Genomic DNA, 26,250 nt, shown 5'->3' on the forward strand with positions numbered 1-26,250 from the left:
GTAGTCAACAGAGTTTGAAATGCCTAGTTTTTTTTTCTTCCTAGACCGCAAGGAACAAAAAAATGTTAGAGTCTGAATTAGAACCATCCTAGATATACAGTGACATCAACCTGTGGGAAAGTTTATACTTTCAGGAATAAAAATGAAATAGTTTGGGGCCAGAAAGAGACATAGACTACATTTTAATATTGTGGTGTTTGAGGAAACTTTATATTGATCAAGAGGCCAATGCACAGACAGTGAAGCCAGTCAGTAATAAGGCATGATGTAAATAAACTCCCTGATTCCACTCTATGGAACATTCCATTTGCAACATTCCATTTGCATCAGCCACTGCACTTATATCTGGTTTACATTTCTGGAATTCTCAATTCCTATCCTATAGCCTACGACCTGTTCTCATGGATGATAGCTTAGCCCAAAAATAATTTCATAAACCTGAACTTTAACTTCTCAAATTAAAGTAGTTATTTTTCATTATTATTTCATTTTACCAGTGCCCTTCAGTCTCCTTAAAACCATTCGCAGGTACCAAAAATGTCTTTTTGTGATGTTTCCTCAACATCCTAGCAAAGCGGGTTCTTCAACCACTGTTCCTCTAGGTCACTGTCTTTGCATCTTGTGAATTTATCATCCATTTTTTAATCTCCCAATACCTAACATGGTGCAAGCTATAGAGTAAAAGTCTGCTCAATGAATCAGTGAGTCTTAGAGACTTTATCAATTAATACATCATGCCAAAATAAAAATACCATAAAAGGAAAGAAAGTTATATGGTCCAACTACAAGAAAGAATACTTGCCTTTCTTTTATTACTCCATTCTCCCTTACTCCCTCTCCCTCCGTTTTTCCCTCCCTCCCTCCCTCTCTCACCCATTCGTCATCAGCAAGACTCTTCTAGTATCTATGTCAATGCTCCCCCAACCCCTACAGACAACCAGTTGAGCTTCGTGGCAGGTCTTCTTTCAGGTATGAATTGGGACTCTAATCCTGTTGTCCGAGGTTCTGCACCAACTGGTATGATAAATGCACATTAGAACAAATCCACTAAGCACATACATCAGCAGCTCCTAAGCTACCCTCCATCATAAGCAGGGAATGTCTCCTATATGTGTAAGTCAAAGATACCTAGAATCATACGAAGGGCAAAATGTTCCCAAAAAGTAGACAGAAGGCACTGCCTTAAAATAGAATTATTACTATTATAACTGAAGAAACCTCCTAGTAATTAAAAAAAAAAAAAAAAGCATTATCATTTCCTATTAGGACACTAATTTTTCAGCAGCTAAATAAAAACATTACCAAATCGGTTTATGTAATAAAATTTAACCTTATTCTGACCTTCCTCATAAAGCAAACAAACCTCTCTATCCAATAAGGTTCCATCTGAACTATGTAAGATGATAAGCAATACCTTAATTGCATTCATTTACATGACTTTGAAACTATTCTGAGCTGAAGTCACTTGACTGCAAGGTCACAGAATATAAAAAAGTAAAATGTATGCAATTTACCGAGGAGAAATGATCTACTTAAGACTGTGGTAGCACATTTTCCCACTCTCATTAGGAGATACCAAATGCTTACTGCAATCAACAGGTGCAGACATCTCTATTTGAAATATATGATATATATATATATTGATTTTATAAATATACTAAGAATATATATCTGAATATATTCATCACCTATCATGGCTTCCTTACTAAAATCAATTTGCCTGAATAGAGACAAAGGACAATTCTATACCGTACTAACAGCATTTAAAATCAAAACATGAAATAGAGATATTATATTTTCCAATGTCCCATAAAAATTTCTAACAACTAAAATTCAGGTTATGAAGCCATAAAAAAATTTAAGACAAGAACTGCAAACACAAGATTCTAAGTACAGACAATCCCTGACTTCCAATGGGTCAACTTACAATGTGTATGCAAAAGCAATATGCATTCAAAGCAAACAGTACTTCAAATTTTGAATTTTGATCTTTCCCAGATCTACCAAAATGCCATACGACACTCTCGTGACACTAGGCAGTGGCAGCGGGCTGTAGCTCTCAGTCAGTCATGTGATCACAAGGGTAAACAACCAATACTCTACAGTGCACTGTGTTGCCAGCGTGATTCTACATAATGCACATACATTGGTGATTCCTGCTTCTGGTGAGAAGAGAAACATGATTACTTTTGAGATGAAACCCAAGGTAATTGCCCAACTGCAGGCAAATATAAGCTGTTCTGAGCACATTTAAGGTAGTCTAGGCTTAGCTTTGACACTCAGTATCTTACGTGTATCAAATGTACTTTGACTTATGACATTTTCAACTTCATCCTAAATTGAGAAGTATCAATTTATTTACAGTTCCTGCTTCCATTTTTTCCCCTAAACAAGCCTATGTTCAACTAACTTGCTAAGAGGAGCAGAGTTTATATGTCTCAAAGCTATTACCATCACATTAGTAAAAGAAAATACAATATATTGACAGAAATTGACTACTATAGATTACAAGGGACAATGTATATTAAAGCCTCAGAATATATCCAAACATACAAAACAAGTTAACTATACAAAATATTTCCCTTTAGTTTACTAACATTTTAACATACACTAGGTATTACTGGAACATGAGTTTACCAAAGAGAAGGAAACTTTATATTAGTACAAAGGTAGAATGTCAAATATTTATTTTAGATTTATTATAACATCGCCAGGAAATTTATTTAAGAAGTATCTGTCAATTAAATTAGATAAATCTCCCACATTCAATTTACTATCCACGTACTTTTATACTACTTAAGCCAATCTTCTGCAATTTAAAGATGATTTAATGAATTTATGCTTCTAACCTTTTCTCCTTTCATAGAAGGGCAAGACTTTTTTTTTTAATGTAAATCTATATTAGACTCGAATCGTTTCAATTGATGTTACTCCACAAAGAACACAAGGATGAATTTGTATTTATTTAAGTACTACATTGCTAAATAAACTCCAATACCATGCTGTCACTTTGTCCTTTCTAAATGAAAGATAAAATATCTCGATTTCTTTCAGTAAATTAAGCCAATTCACTCTAGAATAGCTTAGTAGTAAAATAAATACACACATACATTTTAATAAGTATCAATGACTATTATGATCCATATGTAACTTTCAGTGACCACATCTTTAGATATTTTAATTTTCTTTCTATAAGAAATAATTCAGGGTCTAACAAAATATATATACAGTTGACTTTTGAACGACTGGGGTTTGAACCACACGTGTCCATGTAAACGTGGATTTCAGTAAACACCTGTACTGTTTTTGACCCTCAGTTTGGAATCTGATGATGTGGAGGGCTGACTATATGCATTTCTTGTTCTACACCATTTTATATACGGGATTTGAGCATCTGTGGATTTTGGGGTCCTTGGGGGTACTGGAACCAATCTCTCCCCCAAAACAAGAGACAACATATATTTTGGGGGAGTTGAAAATTATATATAGATTTTCAACTATTTGGCACCCCCACCCCCAACATCACTTAAAGGTCAAACTACATAATAGGCAGTTCATGGTTCATGTACTTTGATAAGGATAAAATAATAGGAGCCAATAAGAATCTTCTAATACTGTTTCTAGTGTTTCAGGTTATATTTTTATTTGAACTCAAACACAGGGTAATGATAATTTTATGACAAAAACAATTTTTTGTTATTTCTCAAGCACCTTCCTCTGTCTACCCAAAAGACTGAATGCTTATGTTCCCGAAGCTGATTATGATCACAATATCTAAAATTCTATTTCATCCATATAAAATCAGGATTTTCCTTTCCTTGAATACATTAAAGCCAATTTGTGTGACCACAATCCAGCCTTTGTGTATCTTTAAATGGGCTACAACTTTGAACTGAAAATAAACTATATGAATGGCATCACTCTTACAGCACTCAAAGAAGTCCGAGTCTAGGTTTAGGCACACTTCATTTTAACTCAATGCATCAATCTCAGGTGAGCATACATAGTAAATCCTATTCACAAACCAAGTATGCGTGTGTGTTATGTCTCTATTTTCTCTTTTCTCTTTCCTCTTCCCCAGGAGGTCAAAGAAAAAATATTACATTTTTTAAATATCTGTGACAGTATGGAAGTAAACTATCCATTGGTCTGAAAAAGAGGTACCTAAATAAAGACACCTATCAATTTTGTATGTAAAATTAATCCTGGACTGACGGAGCTGCTTAGAACACTCAGAAAAGAACAATGTGACTCCAACTATAGAGGATAAGCCAAAAACACTCCATAAAATCAAGTATATGTAGAGTAGGCCATATCTCCATTGAAATACCTGCTACAGAATATGTTAATTCACAATTCCATCTAGGAAATATTTTCATTCCTCTTTCACCTGTTCCCTCACCTCATCTTGCACTCAACTCCATAAACAGCAAGTATCCCCCATTATAAAACAGTTGGCAGTTAAAACAATGAGCCAACAAAGAAAGGACAATATTCTTAACTGACATTTACTGCATTGGCCTTGGACTTCTAATCTTTACCAGACAGGCACACAAATCAATCCATCAGCTCATAAAGGTGTGCTTTTTTAACCTCTGAAACAGATGGGATTGGCCAGAAGTGTCTGGCATGTCAAACTGCTAATCACTGCTGCCCTTTGCACAAAATAACCCACTTAAGTTGAGGCATGGTTGCACTGTAACCGACATTAGTCTGTGGGAAACCCATTTAACTGTCACACACTCCTGCCACTCCTGTTCTCCCTTAATTAAGCCTAATGCCTTATGCTTTGACCTTTTGTTCTAGCCTATTAACCCTATCTAGTACAAGTTCAATTATGCTAAACTAAAAACTTTGCTATAAAATATTAAATGTCAAGCTCAAAAATTCATAAGGGACATCCTCCCAGCCCTTAGTTCTATACACCCTGTTACTCAGTGCATGTGACAATAAAACCTCACTTTTGGAGTGATACTGAGTCTTATGAAGCCTAGAGTAGAGAAGAACCAAATTATTATTCTAGTCCACTGCCTCCCTTATTTTACAAACAGAGGCCAGAAAACATTAAATGGCTCGCCCATTTCATAGCTTCAGAGGACCCACACTGAAACCTATCTAGTCTCCAGCTCTAATCTCTTATTCTTCATGGTATCCCTGATTAATAGTTAAACTACCCAGCAGTGTGCTAAGGATACTAACATTTTCACCACAAATTATTACCTTCCACCATTCCTCTAGACTACACTACATAAATAGACCTAAAGCAAAATAAATGAACACATCGACATAGTTTAGAAGTAATTTTTTCCTTTCCTCTCCACACCAAAACTTTCTAGCCCCTCACTACTTATTTTTTTCTTAAAAGTAACAATGATCATTGAGAACTGCTACATTCTGTAACACTCACAAGGCAATATGCATAAATACAATTTTTTTCTTTCCTGATGCTTCATTTAAGTATTCAATAGAGTAAATGACTTAAGATCCAGAAAGCAATTACAACTTGCTACTTATCCCCAGTGGAAAACTTCGCAGCTGGATATCTTTAAAAATATCTCTTTTTTATATCTGTATGTATTTGGATTGCTGTTCACATTTACCAGAATTCTAAAAAATAAAAACAAAAAACATTAAAATTCACTGTAAAATAAAATCAAATGCGGTCCAAACTATTGTCATCATCACAGTGGTATTTTAGTTTTAGTATCTAGTAATGTGTGCTAGTTCTCTTTCCTTTTACTTCATACAACCAGAAAGAATTTTACTACTTTTGCTGTGACACATGAAAACAATTTAAAGATCAGTAACATAAAAAAAAAAAAAAAAAAAAAAATAGATTTCTATGATTCGGGTAAGGAAATGCAAATTAATTTTAGATTTTCAAAAGATTTAGTCATATTTTATCTTTTTTTTTTTTGACTGATTCAAAGGCCCATTTTTGCCTATTTTCAATATTAACCAAAATTGTCAATTTTTGCCTTTAGCAACCTGGAACCTTATAGGTTAAAGTAGCATGCTATTAAATGGAACATATAATATTTCAAAAGAAAGATCAGAGTTGTACTAAAATGATAAATAATTACAATGATAAATTTACTACTTGTTAAGGCATAAAAAGAGAATGTGGCACAAGAGTTTAAAACTCAAAAGTAAATATGTTCATGTTATTAGAATGATGCACAAAGACATATAAAATGTAAAATACACAGAGGTATGAGAAGTCAAAGCTAAAACCAACACTTGTACAGAGACAATGACCAGGAAACTAATGATTTAGATTCTAATTTTCCTTTTTAACTGCACTGGCTAATAATCTTAATTTAAATGAGACATCATGCCTTAGTTTCAAGTCAGTTCATAAAAACAGAAATTAAATTTAGATCTCTGCTGAGGAATCCAACAGTGGCAAGTTCATACTAATATACAGAATTAATATACTGACTGACAACAAACAATGAAAGGAAAAGGCAGTTCAGACACTCAGGATAACCACTGATAAAAGCAGAGTAGAATATACCACATAAATTATAAATCTGTTAGTTTTTTATCCTTTTATTTTGGACAATAGTCCATTAGCCTACATATCTTCTTTTGGTATAATTTACAAGCATGTGAACACAGATAAAAATATGTGAACCATGAGAAGAGATTTTTTGTTTACAAAAGACATCTACTTCCATGCATGCAGTAAAAAAAAAAAAAGAAAAAAAAAACTATCTTCGCAAAGCAAAACATTGAAACATTGAGTTAAAGTTGTTTTAAGAGCATTTGTTAAATCTCAATGCTGTAAAAAATCTCAGATAATCTATACATTTCCTTTAGCTTTGAAAATTGCTAGTCTAGAAATTTCTGAGCTCCATTTTAAACTAATTTTTTTCTGCCTTAGCATTATTAATCTAGTTGAACATGATAATGTTCTAGCAGTCAGAAAATTCACCTCTAGTAAAGAACAAACCTTAATTTATAAAAAATAACAAAAGGGCTTTATATACTACTTAAGTCTTATAACTTACTGGTTTGACTCAAGTCATCCCAGATACCTTATAACTTTTAAGATTACTGAATGCCAAAGTTAACTCTAAATATAAGATTTTCAGAGGCCTCCATCATCCCAACCAGTCAAATATAACACGATTAAATATGTCAAGCTAGTGGATCCTATGACTACTGACTTGAAGTGACTAAAAACCTTGCCTATTAGGCTCTAGAGATATTTTGTTTCATTTCCTTAAATGTTGCCCCCAAAGATTTTGCTGAACATGTTTTCTCGTATATTGTAATTTGTATATATTTGAAGAAACTTCACATTACAAAACAATTTCAAGTGCCAAGTAATTATAATGTCACCTACAGTTAGTGTCACTTTTTCCTTCATAATTAATATGCCTGGAAAGAAGATGATAAATCTTAAGGAAGAAATATTATTCCTTTTAGAAGTTCTAATTTAAATAGACTAAAGAAAAAAATTTAGAATAGCAGCTATTATGCATGTTATATGTAATAATTAGCAGCTAATATAAAGGCTCCATTGCTGACACCAAAAAAGCCAGATTTTACCAATAGTTAGGATTGGTATAGTTTAGTTCCACAAATGTTTGCAACAAACAGCCTTCTATGTGCCAGGCACCTACAGCACTGACATACACTGATGAATGTGTCCCTGTTCATGGAGTTTAACAGTTACTGAGGGAAACAGACATTGAACAAGGGTGATTATTACAATCAGGGGTACAAAGAACCATGAGAGACAATCTGATCTTGTTAGAGGCTTGAGGACTATAGTGAGTAGCTACACGTTCTTTTCCACTGTCCCATGAGTAAGAAAGTTCTTTTCCAATTTGCTTCACCACAGTCAGGAATGTAGTCAGTTTGTGGCCCATATAAACATCTACCATTAGGTTTTGTCTCTCTTGCTCTCTTTCTAAGGGGGTGGACCTAAGTGCACATGGTTCAGGGCATATTGTCACCACCAGTCCACATAGTGTCCTCTTATGTTGTTACCTTTTCACAGGAAAATGGTGTCCATACCTTTGCATTATGTTCCCAATTAAACCAACAGATCCAATCACTTCTACTAATGGTTTTAGGACATTACTCTTCAGTAGTAAGTAGAGCTGGCCTGTGAGTGCTCTCATCACATTTGTTGACTAAAGGTAGCTGGCTCTGTTAATCTACAAATAGAAGTTCCCCTACTGATTTTTAAATAGAACTATAAATGTATACAATATGTAGAACCAAAGCTGCTACATGAACAAATGCATACATGTACTGTAAAACTTCTCTTTTTAAATTCTCAGCTAAAAAAGTACCTTCCAAGTACTAGAATACCAAATGAATTGTAAGACTATCATGAAGAGAATATTTTAATAGCATGAGAAAACAGGTTATAAACACAAGGGTAACGTAGCTAGCCTTTGCTCCTTTTGGTTACTACAGACCCTTCCTTGGGATCAGCCTGGACTTGCCTGCTGGATTCACTACAAAGGTTATTAACCACTCCTTAACATCTGGTACACAAGCCCCTCTTTACGAAATTCATATAGCAAACAAACGAACAAAAAAGTGTGAAATAAATCAAGACTTGGTTTTTCATCTTGGATCTACTCAATGGTTAGTTGTATAAGTTTAAAAATTTATTTAAATCCTTAGGGGCTCAATTTCTTCCAACATAAAATGCAGACAATAAATGTTTTAGAAAATTTTAAATTAACAACAATAACAAAAATTTTGCAAGATAAATAAGCATTTACCCCCTTGTATTACATGCATACCCCTGTCCTCCCTCAAAAAAAACAAAAAAAAAACAAAAAAAACAAGTGAGAAATTAAGAAAGCAAAAGGGAAAACAGGGAAAAGAGGAAACCAAAATCAAAAAAAGAAGGATCAAGAGAAAACAGTATGTAAGTGCTAGATGGTAGCATTTATCACTGTCTGATTTCCAGTCCACACCGGTTACCTATCCTATGTGCTGTTCATTAAGCAAGATGCCTCTATAAACGGACTTGTTTGAAAATGGGGATGTAGGACAAGGTACTTCTACGACAAGTATGCTTAAATCCAGAACATCCATATTTTTATCAAATTCCCTTACAACCTGAAAATCTAAAGATTCTATGAAATTACTTCAATTTCTGAAAGCCCAAGCAAAAAAAAAGAAATCAAAGTTGAAAACACACACCAGAATAAAATGTTATGGTGATTCAGGTCAGTCATGGATTACCATATAGGTAAGAGCAGCATTTTACTAACAAGGTGAACAGTGTGTTCATTGCTTTGAGTTTTGCCCCAATAACACCAAACATCTGGATACTGAGAAAGAACCAGATGGTGAATAAAAAACTTCCATCTTTAATCTTTGGTCTCACACAGATTCAGTCTATTTTAATTTTTTTTTTTTAAAGCGTGAATGAAATAGGGAAAGAATATAAATACATATAAGAACTCCAGAAAAAAATTTTCCCAGACTGTTCATTTAGTTTGTCTCTTACTTGGCCAGACACAATATATTATCTTAATAAAAGATCACAGTAAAACATTCCTAGGTAGCTTTTAAACAAATCCTTTTGTTTATCAAACATTTACGTGGCATTTCAAAATCCAAAGCACACTACAAAACATTATGTATAAGAACCTTATTACTCACTCAGTCTTGTGTCTTCAATACAGTTTCAATTTGACTATACATTTTTAGTGCAGAAGGAACCACTCAGCTTAATTCTTTGGGGTTCAAAATTCCATAAATTTTAAATGAGGCAAGTACAAAGAGGAGAGATTTGTAACTCCATTTCTTAGCTCCTGAACAATAAAGAACAGGACTGATGTATACTTAAAAATATACCATATGTAGGCATATGGCCATGCCACCCTGAACACGCCCGATCTCGTCTGATCTCGGAAGCTAAGCAGGGTCAGGCCTGGTTAGTACTTGGATGGGAGACCACCTAGGAAGACCAGGTGCTGTAGGCATCAAATACACACACACACCACACACACACACACACACACACACACACACAAACATACACATCCCCATATGTCACACACCTCCCAATCTTAAAAATCTCTTTCCTGACCATGGTCTACTCCCAAAATAAAGTTTAATACTCATCTCTCTATTTCCGCTTCCATTTGATAAATTCACAAGTGCACTGTCAATTTCCTCTTTGTATTACAGAGTCTAGTTTTTAGCACAGCATAGTCTTTAAAATACAATTACTGTGAGTGAAGATAGGGCAGTAAAAAAAATCACGTTAAGAACTTTAATAAGTCAAGAGGTTTAACTTTTCAACCAGGAAGAGCTATGGCTCTGAACTCTCCTTGAAGTGGACAAACATAATTAGCCTTGGGAATATCTGGATTAAGACCATGACAAGCTATGTTAGTGAATTATAGCAAGAAACATAGTTGCTTTCTCTGTCTCTAAGAACACTATCTAATTCTGTGGTATACTTCACAAAGGTTAGCATTTGGGAGGGTAAAGAGCCTGCATAGCTGCCCTTGATGACTATATTTCTCTCTCAAGTGCAGGGAGCTGGACATCAGCTCTGAGAACTAACGAAGGTGGCAGCATCATCTTTTGGAAATGATATGCCTTCCCAGTGAGACTGGTTTTTGAGAATCCAGGCTGGGCAAACTGTATCTGCTGCATGAGTTCTATGGCTATCAATCAGTTTGGGAGCAGGGTTTTTATGACTTTCTAAAAATCGAATGGAAACTCTTTTTCTCTTCAAAAGGTGGCATAATCTCATAAAAAAGCAAATTATTATCAATGAGATTAACTGTGTAACCTCAGGCATGAGGCACCTCCCAGACTAGTTTTCTTTATCTGTAGAATAGAGAAAATTATACCTTTATGTCACCAGGGAACTGTAAAGTGGCCACCACAACCTCTAGAATGAAGTAGCTGCCCCAAAATCCTCTTCCCCCTGCTCCTCCTCCCAATAAAAAAGAAAAGGCAAAAGGCAAGTAAGCACCTTTTCTACGCAATCATCTCTATTCCTTTTAAAACCATAGGCTTTACTGCTTACTCTCAAAAACAGCAGATCCTGATATAGAGAATCAGAATTTAGAAATCTAACTTTGTTCTACACAGTCTACAGAAGTTGCCCAGAGGAAAAAAAGTACTTTTCTTTTATCTGTATCTTACAATGTTTTAGCAGCAGAATCTAAGGTAGAAAAGTATGTGTGGAATAAGAAAACAAAAATACTTTTTAAAAATGTTTTTAAAAAATCAAACTCAGCCTGCATGACCCATTGTGTAAATATTGCCTTTAGAGGGGGAAAAAATGCAACTGTGATTAATTCATTTTGAGGATATTTCTTATAACTCACTTGGGAGTGTTTCATATGTTTTCAAATACTTTTTCTTAATATGCTGCACTTTCTCCTGTCCTCCTTCTTTCTCTTAATTTCTCTTCCACTGTATAAATCGACCACTACTTGCAGAATATTATAAATTCATAAATCAAAAATTCGAGAATCAAAAAAAAATTAAAACAGTGTGCTTTTCAAAAACCAGTTATAATCCCTTAAACATTTCATCTCTCTCGATTTCTGGATTCCTCAAAAGTCCTTTTTTTTTAATTTTAAATTTCTAATTTTCAAACTTCCATTGTGTCTTGTTACATGTCAAGCTCTCTCATCTCTATTATGTCATTAAATCACCAAAACAATTATAATACTATTCTCATTTTAAGAGTACACATAAATGCTATTTCCTATCTTTCTACTGCAATGCTAAATTATCATCTGATTATTTTAATGCAGTAACATGTTTTAAATGTCCACATGCTACGTACAGTATAGGCAAACTCAACAATTAAAAGAACACAACTACAAGAACCTAGCTTATCCACTATATTGCTTAAGCTTTTACCTATCTCAAGATGATGACCTGATGTTTACTTAGTACCTTCGCATAGCTGGTAAAGAAAGTAAAAGGAAAATAATCAAAGCATGATACTTACAACAGAATCTCCTAATTCCTTAGTTCCTCAATCCATTAGAAAATTATGGATTGGGGATGGGGGGGAGAGGAGTGGCTCTGGCTACCCTTTAACAGGTGACTGAAAAATGACTTTCTTAATTAGAAGTCCAAGGGTGAAAGACTCCTTTCCATCAAAGCTCTAAATAAACACTGTCAAGTCAATAAGAGTTGTCCTGGTCCCTGTGGTATCTTAAGCTGATGACTCAAATTCTTAGCAGGCTTCCAGTTTGAGATTTTTTGATCTGCACAGTGACTTGGAATTTAAGGCAAATAAGGGTTTCTTCCTTCCATCCTTAAAGATATTTTTGCTAAATGACACAAAGCTAAAGAGAAAAGATTGGTTTTAATTTAGAACTTTATTCCCTGAGGTGTACAAAGTTAAAAGTTTTTAAGAAAGTGAAGTATGCTAGCTTTGAATTTCAAACATAACTTTAACCCTGTCAGAAAAGTAATTCTATTTCCAATTTTCTTAACAAAATGTTTGTTTTTTGTTTTTGTTTTTTTTTACCTTAGCCCTATTTACTATGAAGAGAGAGGAGGGGAAGGGAGGGGAAGGGAGGGGAAGGGAGAAGGGAGAGGAGGTAAGTAGGAAGGAAGGGTGTAGGGAGGAAGGGATGATAGAGGGAGGATGGTAGGATGGATGGTTGGATGGATGGATGGATGGATGGATGGATAGATGGATGGATGCCACAAGCACCTTCCCAGCCAAAGTTTCAACATATTCTTGAGTTCTGGAAATTTTTTGATCAAAAAGCAAATCAGATTAATTATAATTTCTTTTTTTTTTAGGAGAGGCAACCCTTGCTTGACTCACAGATTGCAAGGACTTTGTCAGTTTACAATCCCTTATTTTTTTAAATTTTTACACCTATGGCACCTGGTTGTCCTAGGTGGTCTCCCATCCAAGTCCTAACCAGGCCCACAACCCTGCTTAGCATCCGAGATCAGAGGGAATAGGGCTTGTTCACAGTAGCATGGCCGTAGACTATAATTTCTTTAAAAAGTGATTATCTATAACATTGTCTTCAAAAATAATTTAAAAATCTAGTATGGCCTTTAAAAAATATCTTACTACTACTAAGTAAATACAGTGGAGTTCCTTTTTCATAACTCCAGAGTGACTTTTTTCTACATTTTTGAGTTGCCAGTCTTCTGAATTCTTCAAATGTGCTTCTCATTATATAACTCCTAGAGTTCTAGGCTAAATGTTATCCCTAGCAGGGTTCAAGGTATTAATTTTAATAAAATCCTAATGCAATGGTAAAACGTATTTATTTTTTCCTTATCCTTGTTTTTCTCAATATCTTATGAACTTAAGAAAAATGATCTTATGTTCCTAAAATATCTCGTTTTATAATGCTTTGTGATATTTGCAAAATAGTGTAGGCAATTTGAATTTCAACGTTCATAAAGCAAAGTATGTACTATAACAGTGACAATAATTAGCATAACATCCTACTTATCTCAATACCTATATTTATTATAAAAGATTAATAGCAAAGTGAAAGTTCTCTCCTAAATGCACTAATTTTTAGAATCCTAAATATCCATACCCATCAAATGTGAACATTAAATTTCAAGGGATAAAAGAAAAAAAAGCAAAAACAGATGGGCATCTACATTATAATTTGCAAAGAAATCCTGATAAAGACTTTAGAGATCAATTTGGTCCCGATTTTCCCTCTACCTTGAATCATATGACAATGTGCTTAAAGAAAATATTTTTTCTGTAGTTATTTACATCGAGGTATTTTTATCCGATAGTCTATTAAAAAGTTCTCCAGCTAACCGCTCAAACCTCAGCACTATTTTCCACGTTCAGTTAGAACGTGGAAAACACCAGATCTTAAAAAAATTTTTTAAAAGGTAACCTAATATTAATTCGTTTTCTTCCAAACAAACTATAACTCCTAGGTCTACTCTGGTAACCAATTTTGATCTATATCTAAGATATAATTAAGTGACATTCAAAAACAAAGTGCAAATGCACAAATAGGGAATTTGTCATTTCTCCCCCTCAAACAACTATCAGTTATATAATATTGCTGCCCTCATAAAAGGAAATCCATTACCATCAGCAATTCATGTCCCTGCTTCAGCATCAGATGCAAACAGGATACGGAAACAAGATCTCCCTCCTCCATTTACTTTTTGTTCATTCCAACCTCTGGACATAATCTTCAGTTCCATTCCATTGGCCTGCTTCATTATCTGACACTCCTGATTTTTACCTTCTCAAGTCTTAGTGACTGCCCTAGTGTTACATTTCTCTGATTGTTGTGTTATCTAAAAACTACAGAATGATTATGCTCATTCCCCCCAATCCCAACGAACCCCTCAAAAAACTTCAACTTAAGAAAATATAGCTTGAACAATTTAATTCAAATTTGAGCTCATTATCCTGAAAGCCCCACCCTATTCTGTTAAAAACGTTTGACTTTTCAATAGTAATCAAAAGTTGCTTTTCATAAAAATATATCTCCAGTTGGAAGACGTGGGCACAAATGGGTTTGTTAGAACAGTAAATGCTTCTTCCCCCGAGTCTTCATCCATGTAACAGTAAATCACTATTAAAAAACAAAACGAAACAAAACCCACCCTGATTGTGTATTAGCCACCTGAAGCGGCATATGGAAAAAGCACAAGAGTAAAGAACCTTCACTCCACCTCAGCCAAGAAGGGAAGCAACAAATAAAGGCAATTTTCATAGAAGAAAACATCCAAAGATATAAAAACTATTTATTTTAGAAAACGGGAGGAGAGAGAGAGCAATAGAGAGAAGCTTATGGTAGACAGATAAACTAAAATTCCTTTATTAACCTACACTTTAAAAACTAATTGTAAAGTTTGAAAAGCAAAACTGAACCTATCAAAATTTAAAGTGAACAATTTTGTCTTGGTAAAAATGAGATGTTTTGAACTTATTTGGGGCAGAATTATCTTTTAGCTCCATATACAAAACTATTATTGCTTTCTCACAATCTTAAAGTTTTAACATTCAAAATCTAATCCCTTTATCCTATATCATATATACTAAACCTTTCTGGTATAAGATTACTTCTATGCCAGCATTTTCTAGTATTGTTTTGCAATGAAATCTGTACAATTAATAATAACCTTCTCTCTAATCTTTCTAGAGCGCTAAGACACATCTCCTTATCTCCCTATTTGTTCCATTAGACTGACATATTTTGCCTCATCTGTCACCTTCCATAAAACTCTGCTTTCAGATATGAGTTAATTCATTTTTAGTTGTCCTCAATGTTCTAAAATAGTGATGTTTGACAGAATTAATACAGTGCTCTAGTTCTCTCTGTTCAACTGGTATTTAATTAAAGATCTTGGAGGCCATTTTTTTCTCAGGTTATACCATTTAAAGAAGGAACATTACTTCCTCCATGGACAATATGAATACACCACACCACGTGGCAACAAAGCTGCCTTCCTAAGGTCTCCCATTTAACAGACTGTTTTACCATGTATAAACTACTAGCAAGACAGATTACCATTTTATTTCACTTTGATTTTACTTTTCATATCTTTGAACCACAACTCTACAATATCCTACATTCTCTTACCTTAGAATTTCCAGAATTTCTGGAGTTTTAACACTCCCTTACATATTAATTTTATCATTGCTTTTGTTTCACCTGGGCCTCTAAAAGTCCTAATGGCATTTAATCTGAAGAGCTACCTTGGAGCACAAACTAAAAATTCCTGTTTTAAATTCTTCTGAATTAACAGCTTTTGGAGAACAGCCCACTCTGGTATGTCATAACTTTCCATTCTAAACGTAGCATGGATAATTTAAATTGCCGCTTGCTATTTATTACACGAATAATTGTTCTCTTGGATGGCCTTTTGTAAGCTAGCACTTCCTAATCATTTTTTAGCTATATCGGAACCACAAGAGACATGTCAATTTAAGCAAATTTCAGAAGCAATACACTAACAAACAGACTCTAGGTGGTGGTATAGGTTATTTTTTATCACGATGTTTTTTCTTAAAACTGCAAGAATCAGAAGAGCCTTTAGGTTCTTTCACCGACACCTCTTCATTGGAAACTAACACTATTTTAGAGTGTTTAAATTAGTAAAATCCAAGTTCTGCAGAGTTTAGAGACACATGCAAGAAGTGGGTCTAAGTCTTTCCACAGGCATTAAACTTGGTTTTCAACTACCTCAAAGGAACTATAGAACACATCAGAATAAAACCAAACAATGAGAACTACTTTTTTTGTTGTTTTTTCCCTCACACACCTAGGGCAGATTCAGGGATAAGTATGGAAAGAGGTTTTTCCCCATCAGAGTATATGAAACAGAAGAGTAACATTTCTACAGCCTGCAGGGTAGTAACTGTTCCATTGACCGACTCTTCTTTGTTTCCAGCAACTAATTCCAAGCAGAGAAAAGTTACTATTGGTCATGAAGCCACTAGTCTCAGTACCAATAAAACTCAGTCCACATTACCAAATCGCTGGGCAAAACAAGTATAACTTACTTTGACACTGAAAAACATTTCAACATACTCCAGGCAGCTGAAGCACCATTTGTTTAAAAAGTCCTCTTATTTCAGTGTCTCTTCAACAAAGGTAGCAAACTGGTGATTAAACACTGAATAATTACATCAGGAAGATGCCACCCACTTGTTAAACCTATGATTCACTAATAAGCAGGTTCAATGCAATTCATAACTTTAAAGAATGAATTACCAAAACCCTTTGCTTCACAAATTCTCTCCAAAAATGTAGAGTATCCATCATACATACCATTTTTTTTTTACTTCGGACACATATAGACAGTTTCTCATCCTCTAAAGAGTTCCCTCCACCACACACAATCACATTTTAATCCATTTACATTACTGGAGACAAAATCCAACTCAGTTCCACCAACTGAGTGAAATGTCCTTCTACCTGGGAACGTCTTTTACTTCTTTTCCCCAAAAATATAATGTCTTATTAAAAAATATTTTAAAAGCTCAAAGGTATGTATCATTCTGTTCTTTTACTATCTTCTGAACCCAATTAAGTCATTAACGAGATAGATGGTAGAAACTCCCGCAATGCTTCGGAGATCAACATGTGTCACAGGCTCTCAGACAGTTGATTCCTTTGTTCCTTCAGACTGAACACCAACTCTTGATTAAAATTTGGAAACTACTTTGGAAAGGATGGGAGGGTTTGTAGAATATTCCCAGGGAAACTCTTTTAAAAGACAACAATATTCACTAGTAGTAAGGAGAACACAGATGTAGGTGGAGAGAAAAGAAGCCTCCTAAAGCCTCCCAAGACCTCCATGGGTTCACCCTAAATGTGAGCCTGTTCCTGGCTCAGGAATGAGGCGATGGCTGAGGCCTCGGGTCCAAGGTGCCTCACCCGGGGGAGGGGAAAGACAAGTACTGACGGGCCGGGCCTGGGGGTCTAGCAGGAGCCGGAAGCGCTGTCTGTCTTCCCACTCACTTTTCCCCGCGGGGAATCCGGGGCGCTCTGAGCAGGGAGGCGCCCGGCGCCGCCCAGGACGCCCCGGGCCGCAGGACCGAGAGCTGCGCGGCGAGGAGCGCCCCGGTCTTGGGGCCGAGCGGGCAGCCGAGCGGGACACGACCCCTGCCCGGTCACCCAGCCACCCGTGCCCGGCTCGCAGGGCAAACGGCGGCCGCCCCTCGACCCAGCACCGGCCGGCGGGCCCGGGGCCAACTCCACAACTTGCCGGCCTCGCTGCCGGGGGCCCCGAGTTCCCGGGGAGATTCGGAGCGGCGGGAGAGGCGGGATTCCCCCGGAAACGATTCCTCCCGCCGCCGAGCCCGGCCCATCGCCCGCACTCGCTCCCGCGGCCGCCGCGCTGGCCTCGCCGCCCCGACGCCCCCACGGCCCTGCGCGCCACCGCCAGCGCCACCGCCAGCGCCACCGCGGGCCGCGCTCGGGGCCGTTTCCGGCGGCGCCGCCGGCCGCTCCTCCGAGTCCCCCGGCGGCGGCCGCCACTCACCCGAGGCCGCCGCCGCGCCAAGCCTCGCGCTCCGTCAGTCTCACTCCACGAAGGAAGCCCGCCGCCCCGTCCTCGCTCGGCGCCCGGCGAGCTCTTCCCTCCGACCGGCCGCGCTGCCAAACGCAGCGGCGGGCGCGAGGCCACGGGCGCTCGGGCACGCGCGGGCGGGCGCGGGGTCGCTCGTCCCCCCGCCTCGCCGCCGCCTCCCGAGTTCGGGGCTCTGCTGCAATGTCTGCGAGGCTGACTTTGAGCGCCTCGCTCGCCGCCTGCCCGCAGCCGCGCTCCTCCCTCCGCCGCCGAGTCCGCCGCGGCCCGGTCCCTCCCCTCGCCGCTGCACGCCATTCAGCTCCTCAGCCAAGTTTCTTAACCCTTTTTTCCCCCTCCTTCCCATTGTCACGGGGCGGGAGGAAGCCGCTCCGGTCCCGGCAGCTCACTGGAGCCGAGCAGCCCCCTCTGTTGTGCCGTTTTCCTCCCTGCTTGTCCTCCGGATGGCCGGGCGGGGGCTGCGGGTCCCGGAGGCAGCGGGAGGACGGCGCCGGCCCGGGGAGGTGGGCGCCCCTCGCGCCCCGGCCGTCTCCCTGGACTCCCAGCTCTGTCCTGCCGCCCCGGACTCCCGAAGGCGCCGCGCCTGGATAGCTCTTCCCTGGGGCCCGGGGCGTCCTCCTCGTCACACAGGCCGAAAGCTCGCGTTAGGGCACAGGCTGGGGGCCGGGACGCACAGGGTCCCCGCCTGGATGCTGGCGCCCGAGGGGTCCCCTCCTCCCATTTCACCCCACAACACGCGGTCCCTTGGCTCCCCTCACCCACCTCCAACTTCTACCGCCTTGTAACCTGTGTGTCCTGCTTTAATCTTGTTGGGAAAGGGGACGGGCACTAACTCCAGGTCGCTTTGACCCCACGCCCAACACGTAGTAGGCACCCAGGAATAAATATGGAGTGACTCCAAGAGGAAAACTGGGAAGGAGACCTGAAGAGTGCCCCGTTCAGCTCCTTGGACGGACGTAGGTCTGAGGAATAGGGTTTATCTTCAGCTGCTTTGTCACTGCGAAGTCTCCAGCGGAGTCTGTCAGCGAATCTACTTACTCATCCGCGGGAGGAATTTGACCCTACAAAACAAGGCAAAAGGAACAGGGCTGCCACTTCTTCGGCAGCTCTCCTCGGTTCAGTCTCCGAATAAGAAATACCAATTACATCACGAGGCCCGGGCGGCAGCGCTGTGGAGCCTCTGGGTTTCCTGCAGCCTAATCTCTCTGAACCCGCCTCTAAATTGAGGGGATATGGATTCGTGAAGAGAGAAAGTGGAGGGAGGAGAGAGTCATACGAAACCGTAATTTCCCCTTCTTGTATTTGCTGTTTTAAAATCTTGCCCTCAACGCTCCCCAGACATCGAACTAGAACGATCTCCCTCAACACCTCCCCAGATGTCAGGTTTCTTTTTGACTCTAGCATCTAGCATTTAGTAACTCACCATGAAAAAAAAAAAAAAAAAAAAAAAAAAAAGATTACCAGGGGAAATGAGTGCCATTGCTGAAACTGTTTGTGCTTGATACAAAAACGCCAGAGGACAGCTTTGCCTCACCCTAAACTCTGAAATGGCATGCCTTGTTTTAAAACACTTATTACATAAAACAATTGAGTGTATGAAGAACTCCGTTCTTATATGTAGGTTTTCATATCCTTTAGAATTCTATAGCATTTGAAAATAGAGTTACTAGGGTAATTTTAAAAAATGTATCCAAGTCATAAAACAGCCTTCTATGCCTGTTATATAATGACTGTAATGTGCATTCAGAATTTCATTCAACCTTTAAAAATGTGAATGAGTGTTTCGGAATATTTTCACAATCTTAAAAGCAAATTTTCACATTAACTGCTTAATAAATCTGTCACCTAGCACAGTGCTGGGCACATGGTAGGACTATTTTACTTAATGGTGATAGTGCATTTTAGAGCAATTATTTTACATCACGCTAGCGATTAACCGTGCAATCTGTTGACATTCTACATAGTATAAATCTCATATAATAGTTTATTATTTGCAACTTAGTAAAGTCTGCTGTTCTTTAGAGCATCATTTATCCAGGATTGATGCAAAGCAAACTATTCCAATTAAGTGATGATCTGCATAATTAGGGCTTGCCCCTCTAAAGAGTTAAACTTTTTAAAAAATTGCCTTAAACTATTACACAAAGATTTTCTAATATGTATTATAAATGTTCCTATTTTCTTAAGCAGTTTGTTGGACTTCATTTGGCTTTCTCTTGAAAATTCAGGGTTAATTATATTAAAAGTGTTTATTATAGTAGGTTGTAGTGGCTTCAACAAATACATCAAGTTCCCATTCAACATAAGGCTTCTTCCTATGTGTTTGGGATGCTCCCAGGAGGTATGTAAGCTACCCTCACTCTACTGAAGGACTCTGGGACACTATGACCCTGTGATTATCTCTGCCTTTTATAGTTTCTTTCTCCCCCCTTCACTAACCAACAATCTGTTGTCCTTTCTCTGTTGCCAGCATGCCTGCAATACCCTCCTGCTCTTCTGATTTGGCAGCTTCTGGTCTGGTGCTGACTGAGAATCCAGATAGCCTCACTTGTCACAATTCAATCTAAAGTAAAACCTAGTAGGTTCTATGTACAGGGCTGATGTACTCACCAAAGGAGGAAGGCACATGAACCTTAGTGCATAGATTTTGAGACAGATATTTGGACTGTTCAAATGTTGTTTAAAAGCATATTTTTTCTCCTTTACTGGGTTTTTGACCATCGAGGATAGTAAATAAACAACCTCCTAATAATTGAGGTTACATAAATAACCTAACAAACCAAGCAAGCATTAGTCCTGCCTTTTAATACTAGCATTAAAAAGTCCACTGCCATGTGTTAGATGACTTAACAAAGCTACTCACCTATTATTAATATATCTTCTCAATGCCACAGAAATACAGTCATTGAAATCCTGGACTCTTTTTGGTAGTGAATTAATGTTAAGTAAGTTACACACCTTTTGTGGAATTTAATTTTACTCAATCATGCTAATTGGAGCCATTGTGTTGTTTTTATTGTTTTTAAAAAATTAATACCTAAATTTCCTGTCTAAGAGAGTCATTGTAAAGATACTGAGGCATGTAAGTCATATAAGAATGCCTGTTCATTAATTTGTATTTTTAAATTTTTATTTTTCAATTATAATTGACATTCAATATTATATTCATTTCAGCTGTACAGCATAACGTTTAGACATTTATATAACTTATGGAGTGATCCCTCTGATAAGTCTAGGCCCACCTCTCACTATACATAGTTATTACAATATTATTGACTATTCTCTGTGCTGTACTTTACATTCTTGTGACTATATTGGAACTGCCAATTTATACTTCTTAGTCTCTTTACCTTTTCTATCCACCCCCCACCCCTCTCTTAGATTTATATTTAAAGACAACTCTCATTTTAACTAATTGTGATGTGAAAATATGCCCTTCAGTTTATATACTTAAAAACACAAGTATTTCTATGAACCAAGATTCCTATGGGATCAGATACTTATAGTATAGGCTCAATATGTTTATTAACCACAAAGAAGTAGTCTAGGAGAGGTATGTTTATGATGTGCTCCCTGAATCTCCTCTCTAATAGTATTTCCCATATCATTTTGTGACTGACTGTTTACTTGTCTATATCCCACTATAAATGCAAGCACTATAGGCACAGCATCCATATCCCTCTCATTCACATTTAGATACCTCCACCATCTATCCCTATGCTCAGCAAACAGTAGGTATTTAGTAGATATTGGGCAAGATACTGTCATATCGCAGAGAACAGTGTTTATTTTTATTTAGGGTACAAGTGTGGGTAGAGGAGATTCAGAGAAAATTTTATAAAGAAAATAATGCTTCAGCTGACTATTAAAAGATAAGAATTTTCTAAGTAGGCAAAGTGGGAAAGGGGTTCTCAGGAGAGGAAGAAGATAGTAAGAGGTATGAAGAAAACAAAAATACGCATTGAGAAGTACTGACCTCACATTATACACTTTGAACTAATGACAACTGACAAAAATATATACAGGTCAAAATCCAGTGTAGTTATGCTATTATAGTCTCTTAGTGTCTAGAGAAATTCTGTCTAATAAAAATATAAAGCGAGCCACAAATGTAAGCTACATATGTACTTTAAAATGTTTTAGTAGCTATGTTGAAAAAAAATACAAAGAAATAAAATTAATTTTAATAAAATATTTAACCAATATACCAAAAGTATTATTTCAATGTATATCCAACGAAAAAATTATTCTACATATTGTACATTCTCTTATTTACTAAGTTTTCAAACTCCAGTGTTGTTTTTCATACTTATAGCACATCTTGATTTGAACTAGTCACATTCACGTGCTCAGTGACAATATGTGGCTAATGGCTGATATATTGGACAGAACAACTTTAGAGAATAAATGAAATCTTTAATGGTACAGTTAAGAAAAAATTTTTAAATGGAAATCTAAATCTCGTTTAATCTAAGAATTTATTTGTTGGTTACTGGTGTGTTAGCTATAGTATATTATAAAGACCACTTTCTTGCATCTAAGCTTTTTTGCCAGTTAGATAATCAGCAAAGTTCACATTTTATGTACTGTGTATTCATTAACCATACCACAGACACAACTACTCCTGGCTCTATTAATTCTAGTGGTGGACTCTAAATGTAAACTGGCTTTATGGCAGAAATAAAACACCATACATTTGAGTTGAATAAGCTTTTAAAGAGTCTTCCCTAGAACACAGAACTATGCTAGTTCCTGTCAAGCATTTTCCTAGCTATAGAAGCCCAGAGTTTTGCTCTTCAATTCTCCCATGCCCAGTAAACTATAAAATCCACCCCAGCCCTTGTTTCAGGCAGTCCCCTGCCTGAAGTTGTAGCAGTTATTATGTACTGTGGTGTCCTGAGTTTTGAGAAAGGTCTAAGGAGCTAAGATAAAGATGTTTAGATATCTCATCTGCAGGTTACTATGCAGTTTTCCCTAATGAGACTGGAGCCTTTTTCTTTCTGTGGGGCTTGAGTGCCAAGAACTGGCAAAAACAGGGCACTCAATTTCTACACTAAAATGCATCATGAAAACTGGCTCTTAAAAAAATGTCTGAAAATTAAGTGGTCTTTATAACATAGCATAGCTAAACACCAGTAACCAACAGAAAGTAGCCGAAAATATGTAAGAAAAAGGCACATACTTCAATGAAATACAAATGTGGACATCTTCTCTTTCCCCAAACAAGAAAATGCCTATTATAGTTGAAAGGCTAAAGCTAAGAAATCCCAATGAAGGTAAAGAAAACCTGTCAGTTTTGATGATGTGTCAGTTTACCATGTCTAAATGATTGAAAGTAAACATTATATAGAATCCTATCTTTTTAGGCAAAAATGGGTTATGTAAATTTCATTAAGTAGTCTTATCATAAATGAATATAAAATTGGGGGGGGGAATTTTACAAACATACATATGTATACAAATCAATTGGGTAAAACGCGATTCTATTTATTTTTAGAGATTTTATTCAGATAACTTTCAACTAAACCACATATCTATTTTCCCAAATAATTCAGAGTTTTGCAGGAGGAAACAAAGCTATAAAGAAAACCTGATGTGTATTTACCATTTGTGTGATTGTTTTGACCCTCAAAAGAAATAGACATAGACTCTGACGTCTGTTTTAGATTTATTTAGTTTATGAAACATGAAATTCTTATGCAGTTCATCTTCTCACAAAACTGAATTAAAATTACCTTTACCCTCAAACACACACACACACACACACACACACACACACACACACACACACACACGCTCCCCTAGGATTTCACATGATTTGATGGAGAAAAAATAGACTTTTCAAATGGTTCTGGAACAACTGGTTATCCACCTAGAAGAGAATGAAATTCGACCCTTTCTTCACACTATATTAACTTAAAATAAATAATAAACCTAAATGTAAGAACTAAACTATAAAACTCTCAGAAGGAAATAGAGCAATAAATCTTCATAAACTTGCTTAGGCAAGATCTTCTTAGATATGGCACCAAAAGCACAAATGGCAAAAAGAAAAATAAATATATTAGACTTAAATTAAAATCTTTTGTGCTTCAATGGACACTATCAAGAAAATGAAAAGATGACCCACAGAATGGGAGAAAAATTTGCAAATCATATATCTGTTAAGAGAATTATATCTAAAATACACATATAACTCTTACAACTCAATGCCAAAAAGACTAAAACTCAATTTTTAAGAGGAGCAAAGGGTCTAAATAAACATTTCTTCAAAGAAGATAGACATTAGGCACATGTGAAGAGGATCTATATTACTAGCCATCAGAAAAATACAAATCAAAAACACAATAAGGATACCACTTTACATTCACTGGGAATGGCTTTAATCAGGAATAAGAAGAAGAGGAGGAGGAGGAGGAAGTGTTGAATGCTGCTGAAAAATTTTAAATGTTGTAGCTACTTTGGAAGAATCTGGCAGTTCCTCAAAAGGTTAAGCATAGACTTACTGTATGACCCAGCAATTCCACTTCTAAAGAATATACTCCAGAGCAGCGGTCCCAAATCTTGTTGGCACCAGGGAATGGTGCTCCTATGAAAATCTAATGCCTATGATCTGAGGTGGAGCTGAGGTGACAATGATAGTGTTGGGAAGCGACCATAAATACAGATGAAGCTCCTAAAAGGCCACCAACCTGTACTGGACTGCAGCCCAGGTGTTGAGGACTCCTGCCCTAGGGAAATGGAAACTTTATTTCCACACAAAAATTTACACATTAATGTTCCACCAGTATTCTTCAAAAAAGGGTTAACTACCCCAATATCTATTAACTGATGAATGAATAAACAAAACATAATATATCTTTGCAATGAAATACTCCTTACGAATAAAAAAGAAATGAACTACTGGTACATGATACAACATAATTGAACTTGAAAATATTATGCTAAGTAAAATAATCCAATCACAAGACCACGTATTGTATGATTCCATTTATATAAAATGTCCATAATATGTAAATCTACAGAGACAGAAAGTAAAGTATTGATTATCTAGAGCTGGGGAGGAGTTTGGGAAGAAATGAGGATCACCTGGTAATGGGTCAGAATTTATTTTTTGAGTGATAAAAGTGTTCCAAAATTAATACTGGTGATACTTGCACGATCCTGTGGATATATAAAAACCATTAAATTGTACACTCTGAATGGGCGAATTACATGGTATGTGAATTATATCTAAATAAAGCTGTTATATTTTTTAAAAAACAAAAACTACAGAAACTTTCTAGATTCTCATTGTGAAAAAAAATGCCCAAAATTTTGACATGTATCAGAAAATAAAATCACTAGATGTTTTAAAAATGCCATAATTCAAAATTATTTTTGCTTGATATGACTTGTCAAAAATCAGCAAAAATCATGAAACTACGTGTTGGAAATTAACTTTGGCTGCTTTATGATTCTTAATGACATAGTGCAGTAAGGGTAAAGGACAGCTTTATCGAGAGACCTCAAGTGTCAGGAACACCATGCTAAGAGTGCGTACGTGTGGTCTTTTAGCAATGCCAATATAAAATTCCAGAGGTTACCTAGGAAAATAATTCTGGATAAACAGCATATACCACTAATGTCCCACAAAGCTGGCTTATGCCAGATACAAAACTCAATAATTTATAGTAGCAACTATTCCTACAAAGCTAAATGATTACTCTTGTTAGATGGGTGTACTATATTTCCTAAAAGCTAGATATTAGAGAAATTGAATTCCAGATTCCATTAGTTAACAACTACATTTGGCCACTAGTAACAGAGACAAGAATAAACAGTGACTTAACTAAAATAGTAGTTTTTTTTGGGGGGGGGGGTTGTTTAATAATACCATCATCATTTTCAGATTGCTTCAATTCAGTCATTGTTAGCTCTTGGTTTTCATCCTCAAGGTTGCCTCATGATGTTAATTGGCTACTAGAATTCCATTCTTCAGTTCTGCATTTTAGGCAAGAAGAATGTGAGTGGCCTACCACCTTTTTAAAGAAATTTCCTGAAAGGATGACCTAACAACTCCTAATATTTCATCGGAAGTATCCAGAGGGAATGTGGGGTATATTGTATTTTAACCAGGAACGGTACTCAAATAAAATCAAGAGTTTATTTCTAAAGAAGAAGATGAGACTTGATATTGAGCTGATGTATTTATTTTCTAATGCTGCATAACAAATTATCACAAAATTAGTATAT

The 26,250-nt window shown here is 36.9% G+C and overlaps 1 protein-coding gene and 1 non-coding gene across 7 annotated transcripts in view; one reads left to right on the forward strand and one right to left on the reverse strand.

The window, feature by feature from the left end:
* NRIP1 (nuclear receptor interacting protein 1) overlaps positions 1-19,277 on the reverse strand; it is an 87,226-nt gene extending 67,949 nt beyond the window's left edge. For 4 of the 6 annotated variants that reach the window (XM_036220023.1, XM_016164050.2, XM_016164045.2 and 1 more), the window contains exon 1: positions 17,971-18,205. The gene's annotated coding sequence lies outside the window, so the exon portion shown is untranslated. Of the gene's footprint in view, positions 1-17,970; positions 18,206-18,777; positions 18,895-18,937 lie in introns of those variants that run through there. The other 2 variants (XM_016164048.2, XM_016164044.2) reach the window with 2 other exon arrangements.
* LOC118602186 lies at positions 9,847-9,965 on the forward strand. The gene has a single exon (XR_004950635.1). It is a non-coding gene; the product is annotated as a 5S ribosomal RNA (ribosomal RNA).
* Positions 19,278-26,250: the final 6,973 nt, after the last annotated feature.

The sequence above is a fragment of the Rousettus aegyptiacus genome, unplaced genomic scaffold (assembly GCF_014176215.1).
Source record: "Rousettus aegyptiacus isolate mRouAeg1 unplaced genomic scaffold, mRouAeg1.p scaffold_m13_p_4, whole genome shotgun sequence".
NCBI lineage: Eukaryota > Metazoa > Chordata > Mammalia > Chiroptera > Pteropodidae > Rousettus > Rousettus aegyptiacus.